Raw genomic sequence first — 6,000 nt, 5'->3', positions numbered from 1 at the left:
CAGACACAGCCTGCAGGAGGACGGAGAAGTAACCCTTGCGGTTGATATACTGGGAGGCCTGGTCTTCTGGGGCACAGTTGGGGATGTGCATCCCTTTGATGGCCCCCCCGCAGTTGGGGAAGCTGAGGGTGCTGAACCCCTGGATGACCACGTCCAGGTCGGTGAGGTGGACCACCCTGTGGAGCAGCACCATGTTGATGGCCTTGACCACCTGCAGAGAGACACACCAAACCGCAAATCACTGGGGTGCCCGCGTGGCTTGGAGTGTTTGTTCCCTGGCACTGCCCCATTCCCCACTCCCAGAAGCAACCCCCGTTGCGATTCTGGCTGCCATGGGCTGCGTGTAGTACGGCCGGGACAGACTGAACCCTCCCGTGTGGGGCATTTTTGCCTCCTCCCTCCCTGTTTTTCCTGAGGCAGCCCATCCCCTCCTTGCAGCCCTCTTCCCTTCCTGGCCCAGTGGCCGGTGAGTGCCATACCTACATGAGCACTGCTCTGACGGTGGATTTTCCCACGCCGAACTGGTTCCTGATGGATTGGTAGCTGTCCAGCATGGTGAGCTTCCACAGGGTGATGGCCACACGCTTCTGGAGGGGGGTGGCGGGCCTCATGCGACTGTCCCGTCGCCGCAGAGCTGGGGTGAGCCACTCGCAGAACTTCAGGAAGGTGTCTTTCTTCATTCTGAAGTTCTGGGTCCACTGTTGGTCTCCCCAGCGCACCAGGACGATGCGGTCCCATCAGGCACTGCTGGTGTCCAGACGCCAGATGCGGTGGGGCACTCTGGTGTCCAGGCGCTGCTGCGGCTCCTCCACAGTCCCCAGGGAGGCCATTGGGAGGGGCAGGGGGCTGACATGCACCAGATGGTGCCAGGCAGCTTCCAGCCATTGCTGGCAGGCTTGCAGCAGCAAGTCCAAAAACTGGACCAGAATGCCCAGGGTGAGCTCTGGCTCTATGGTTCCAACTGTGGCAGTATCCCCAATGAGAAACACCGACACAGACAGGCAGAGAAGAAAACACTTTGCTGTCCCTCGGTGAGGTAGGCAAGCAAGCGAAAAAGCTGAGAACCGGCTGTCCAGGGGGATCCCTTTAAGCACGAACCTCAGATAGTCTCAGACAGCAGCCACACAAAGCAACTATTGACCTGATGCCCTGCTGGAACCGGTCTGAGCTGCCCTTAAATGTGACCCAGCGTCCAATCAGTATGGATGCTCTATTTCGAATTAGCAAAACGCTACTTCGAATTAGTTTTTGGATCTAAATGTTTTATTTCGAATTAGCTTATTTCGAATTAACTAATTTGAAATAAGTTAGTTCGAATTAGCGCTGTAGTGTAGACATACCCAAAGGCAGGCTGATTGTGAGGCTAAACAATTTTGACACATCAGCAAAATGACCTACAATGCACTGGAGGTGTCCCTATGTGTGTGTGCTGCGTGGGAACACTGAACCACAAAGAGTCTTTTGATTTATCATAAGCTTGAACAAATGGCAATAATAATAATAATAAAAAGAATGTGATGGTATGAGTCAGAAAACACGGGTTTCTGGATGTGAGGCTACTTTTTGCTTTGATCATTTATGTAAATGAATACTTTGTTACTCAAAATGTACCAAAGTCTTTTAAACTATCCCACAGATTTAAAAGGTAACTTAGACACAAAGTCTGGTAGGAAATTCCAGCACAGTACCTTGTGTGCTTGGAAATAGTAACGGACAGATTTCAAGAGTCAAGGCATGTAATTAATAAGCCAAATGCATGTGCAACTAAGAATTACAACTGCATATGCAAAATAGATAACTGCATGCACAAATAACCAGATCTGATTATATGTACTTCTGAATTTCCAGTTAGTCATACATGTACTTCTGCTTCTAAACTTTAAAAACTAGACCGTAAATCTGTAACAACAGGGGTCTCAAATGCCCAGCCTGTGAGTCATCTACAGCCCAAGCACTTCCCCGATCTGGCCCATGAAATAGTTTGAAAGTTATTTAATCAGGCCCGCACAGCTACTGGCCCCAAGGTGGAGGGAGCATGCGGCACGTGGGGACTCACTTGCATACGTGGCTCCTAGCAGCACCCTGGCCACCAGCGTCCACCTAGTCCTGGCTGCAGAGGAAGCCTCTTGGTCTGGGAAGCCGTGCTGGCCGCCTCCACCGTGATGTAAACCACACTGGCCAGGGAGCAGCCTGAGCTGATGCGCTTTGGCAGCTAGCGGGGCATGGCCAGTGGGTTCCACTTTTGGTTACCCCAGGCGGGGCAGGGAATCCCAGCAAGAATGCTTGGGTGTTAGTGGGGAAGAGAGGGGCAGGCAGAATCCCAGTGAGAGAGTACAGTATTAGCGGAGTGGAGGGCACCATAGCACAAGGACATGGGGATATCGGGGAGAGGACTCTATTTCATGTCTGTTGTAGGATCCTGGTCTCTGACTTGATCTAACTTCTCTTTAAACTCTGTTCTAGTTCTACCTTTAACTGACTCCTGCAGCAAGGAGTTCCACAGGTTGACTCTTTGCTTTGTGAAGTGAGATCAAGTCATGGAGGTTGGGTCCATGGAGTGGTATTAGCCAGGGGGTAGGAGTGGTGTCCCTGCCCAAGGTTTGTGGAAGGCTGGAGAGGGATGGCACGAGACAAATGGCTTGGTCACTGTCTTCGGTCCATCCCCTCCAGGGTCTCTAGGGTTGGCAGCTGTCAGCAGACAGGCTACTGGGCTAGATGGACCTTTGGTCTGACCCAGGATGGCCATTGTAAGCTCAGGGCTCAGGGTCGGGGGTCTCAGTGGACCACCTTGATTTTCATGCACACCTGCTCCTGGGTGGCCAGGCTGGCAGCTCTCCTGCCCTAGACGGCCACTTTCCTGTGCCTAGTGTGGAGGTCGTGTACGAGGTCCACGATGTCCGTGGTAGCCCAGGCGGGTGGCCACCTCCTGCGGTCCCGGGCAAGCTCCCGGGAGCCGCCAGCCTGGTCCCGGGAAGAGGGGGAGGATTGGGGGGCATCAGGTGGGTGGCTCGATCTGTGCCAGGTGCAGGGTCTGCTGGCTGGGTGCTGGCAGGCTTGCACCTGGCACGGGCACCATAGCCAGCCCGTGCCCCTTTAAGAGGTCCGGGGCCGGAAGAGGGGCAGACGAGTTTCCCTGGTGTTGGCCAGAGTGGCCACCAGGGAAACCTGGGGAGGGCTAGCCTCCCACTAGTTCGAATTAAGGGGCTACACACCCCTTAATTCGAAATAGCTAGTTCGAACTAGGCTTAATCCTCGTAAAATGAGGTTTTCCTAGTTCGAACTAAGCGCTCCGTTAGTTCGAATTAAATTTGAACTAGCGGAGCGCTAGTGTAGCGCCTATTAAAGTTAGTTCGAACTAACGTCTGTTAGTTCGAACTAACTTTGTAGTGTAGATATACCCCTAGTCCTTCTATTATGGGGTATGTCTACACTACAGCGCTAATTCGAACTAACTTAGATCGAATTAGTTAATTCGAACTAAGCTAATTCGAACTAACGCGTCTAGAACTAAAAACCAGTTCGAATTAGCGTTTTGCTAATTCGAACTAGCATGTCCACATTAAGTGGACCCTGAACCGGGCTTAAGGATGGCCGGAAGCAGTGCCGGCAGGGCATCAGAGGAGGACTTAGAGCGTGGAGATGCTGTTTCAGGCTAGTCGAGGGCTGTGCTTAAAGGGTCCCGACCCCCACCCCTGACAGACAGTTCTCAGGGGTGCCCCGCTTGCAAACCAGTCCTGGCTTGGAGTGCCCGGAGTACCCACACTGGGCACATCACACCACTCGGCCATCAGCCCGTCTGCACTTGCCGCAGGCTGACATCTGGGGAGAGGGGGCAATTGGAGGGCTGCGGGAGAACTTCCACCCCCAGAAGCCCGCAGAGCCAGCCCAGTCCTCCCCATCGGGGGCTCGTACCCCATTCCTCCCTCACCTCCTTCCACTTACCCTTCCCTAGCCCCTCTTCTTGATGTACAAAATAAAGGACAATTGTGTTCAAAAATGGAATCTGTCTTTATTGAACAAAACTGGGGAAGACTGGGAAAAGGAGGTGGGAGAGGGGAAGAGAGAGGCTGGGAGAGGGGAGGGCAACTAAAATGATCAGGGGTTTGGAACAGGTCCCATATGAAGAGAGGCTAAAGAGACTGGGGCTTTTCAGTTTAGAAAAGAGGAGACTGAGGGGGGACAGGATAGAGGTCTCTAAAAGCAGGAGTTGGGTGGAGAGGGTGCATACAGAAAAGTTCTTCATTAGTTCCCATAAAGAAGGACTAGAGGACACCAAAGGAAAGGAATGGGTAGCAGAAAAGAAAAGAAAAGAAAAGAAAAGAAAAGAAAAGAAAAGAAAAGAAAAGAAAAGAAAAGAAAAAAGGCTGGGATTCTCTCCTAATTCCTTGCACCCACAATCAATCATAATCTACCAAGTCAGAGAGATCAGAGTGGATAATGGTGCATGATGCATCAGGTAGTGAAGTTCCCAGATCTGGCTTCATTCTAATAATGTGTCTGGGGCTTCCCAGAAAAAAATAATCCCCAAGTGTCAGGAGGTCTGTGATGAAATCAGGAGAGTTGGCATCAGTAACAACTAGTCAGGTTCACAACAGGTTTAAGTTAGTAGTTTCACAGCTTACACCTATGGATGGGATGACTGCACACACATCTTTCAGGCCACAGAAACGTGCTGGCAGCTGCATGGAGTTAACAGCAGGAAGCTGCTCTAATCCAGCTGTGCTGCCAGAGGTAGTGATGGGATGCCTGGTGGGTTTTAAATCACCAGGAGGAGTGGGCAGGGCCGGAGGACCCATGGGGAGGAGCATGTGGGCCAGCAGGCAGAGCCATGAGATGCATGGAGGGGTCAGAGACCTCCATCTCCTCCCCCAGACCCCTGCCAGAGGGAGGTGCCTGCTGGCCTGCTAGGAGGATTTGAGGACTGGCACTCACCCTAAGTTAAATTGAGTTTGAAACCCCCCTGTAACAATTAGCTGTAAGTTTCTCACCATGTTGATTTTTCTGTGCTCATAGCTCTACTTATAGCAATGGTGAGCATGGACTGTGTTTTACTTTTCATATGACAATTTGACTACGGCTGGAACATTAAAAAAGGGTTGTGAACGTTTCCATTAAAAAAACAAACTTAGTTACAAATATTTTCATTTGATAAATTTTGATCCGCTATAACTGAGAGCATAAAGGGTTAAGTAGATTTTTAAAGGCGGTCTGAAAGGTGTCTCAGTTGTCAGAATGTAAATCTCAGGCTGTTAAAGTTAATTAGCAGATTTTAAGCAGATGTATTAAGAATGTCAACGTTAAGATTCTCTCAGGCTATAGTGCTACTATTGTAGGCATGACACAGTTCCTTACATTAAGAAAAAAATAATAAAAAATAAAAAGTGCTATTGATGTAAATACTTGTATGTTATAGGTAAATGTATGTAGATAAAGTATTCTCTTCCTTTTCTAGTTTGGGTAAGTGGACATTTTTCACTGCTAATCCTATCAGAAAAAGGAGTAAAATCAGCTTCAGAAGGGCTTGTCTACATATAATGAATAATCCAGTATTCCTTTTTAACCAAAAAGAACTTTAAACGGATTTTAGTAAAGAGAAATTACTGCAGCCTTGAGCAGCAATAACATATGTACCAGCAACTTACATGGGTTTGATGTACTTATTTTCTCTGCAATTCTATAAAACATGCATATTTGCCATGGCAACCTCTTCCTTACTTGTCAATATTCTATTGCTGAAATAAAGAATGCCTTTTCCAAAGAGGAAGTCTCAAAGGTCATTGGGTCTTCTAAGAATTTAGGGACAGAGTGTGTATGATTTAGTGAAAAATAAAAAGGATTTGTTTTTGTAAATACACCACAAAAAGCTTGGATATATTTACTACAAAAATAGATTAGTTACTTTCAAATACTTATTAGGGAGATGGTGGTTAAGAGCCTTTGTATGCCTACAGCATGAGCAAGTATCAGAAAAACATTTTACCTACTTTCAATGAAATATAT

Source organism: Pelodiscus sinensis, chromosome 17, assembly GCF_049634645.1.
Source record: "Pelodiscus sinensis isolate JC-2024 chromosome 17, ASM4963464v1, whole genome shotgun sequence".
Classification (NCBI taxonomy): domain Eukaryota; kingdom Metazoa; phylum Chordata; order Testudines; family Trionychidae; genus Pelodiscus; species Pelodiscus sinensis.
This window is presented reverse-complemented; position numbering follows the sequence as displayed.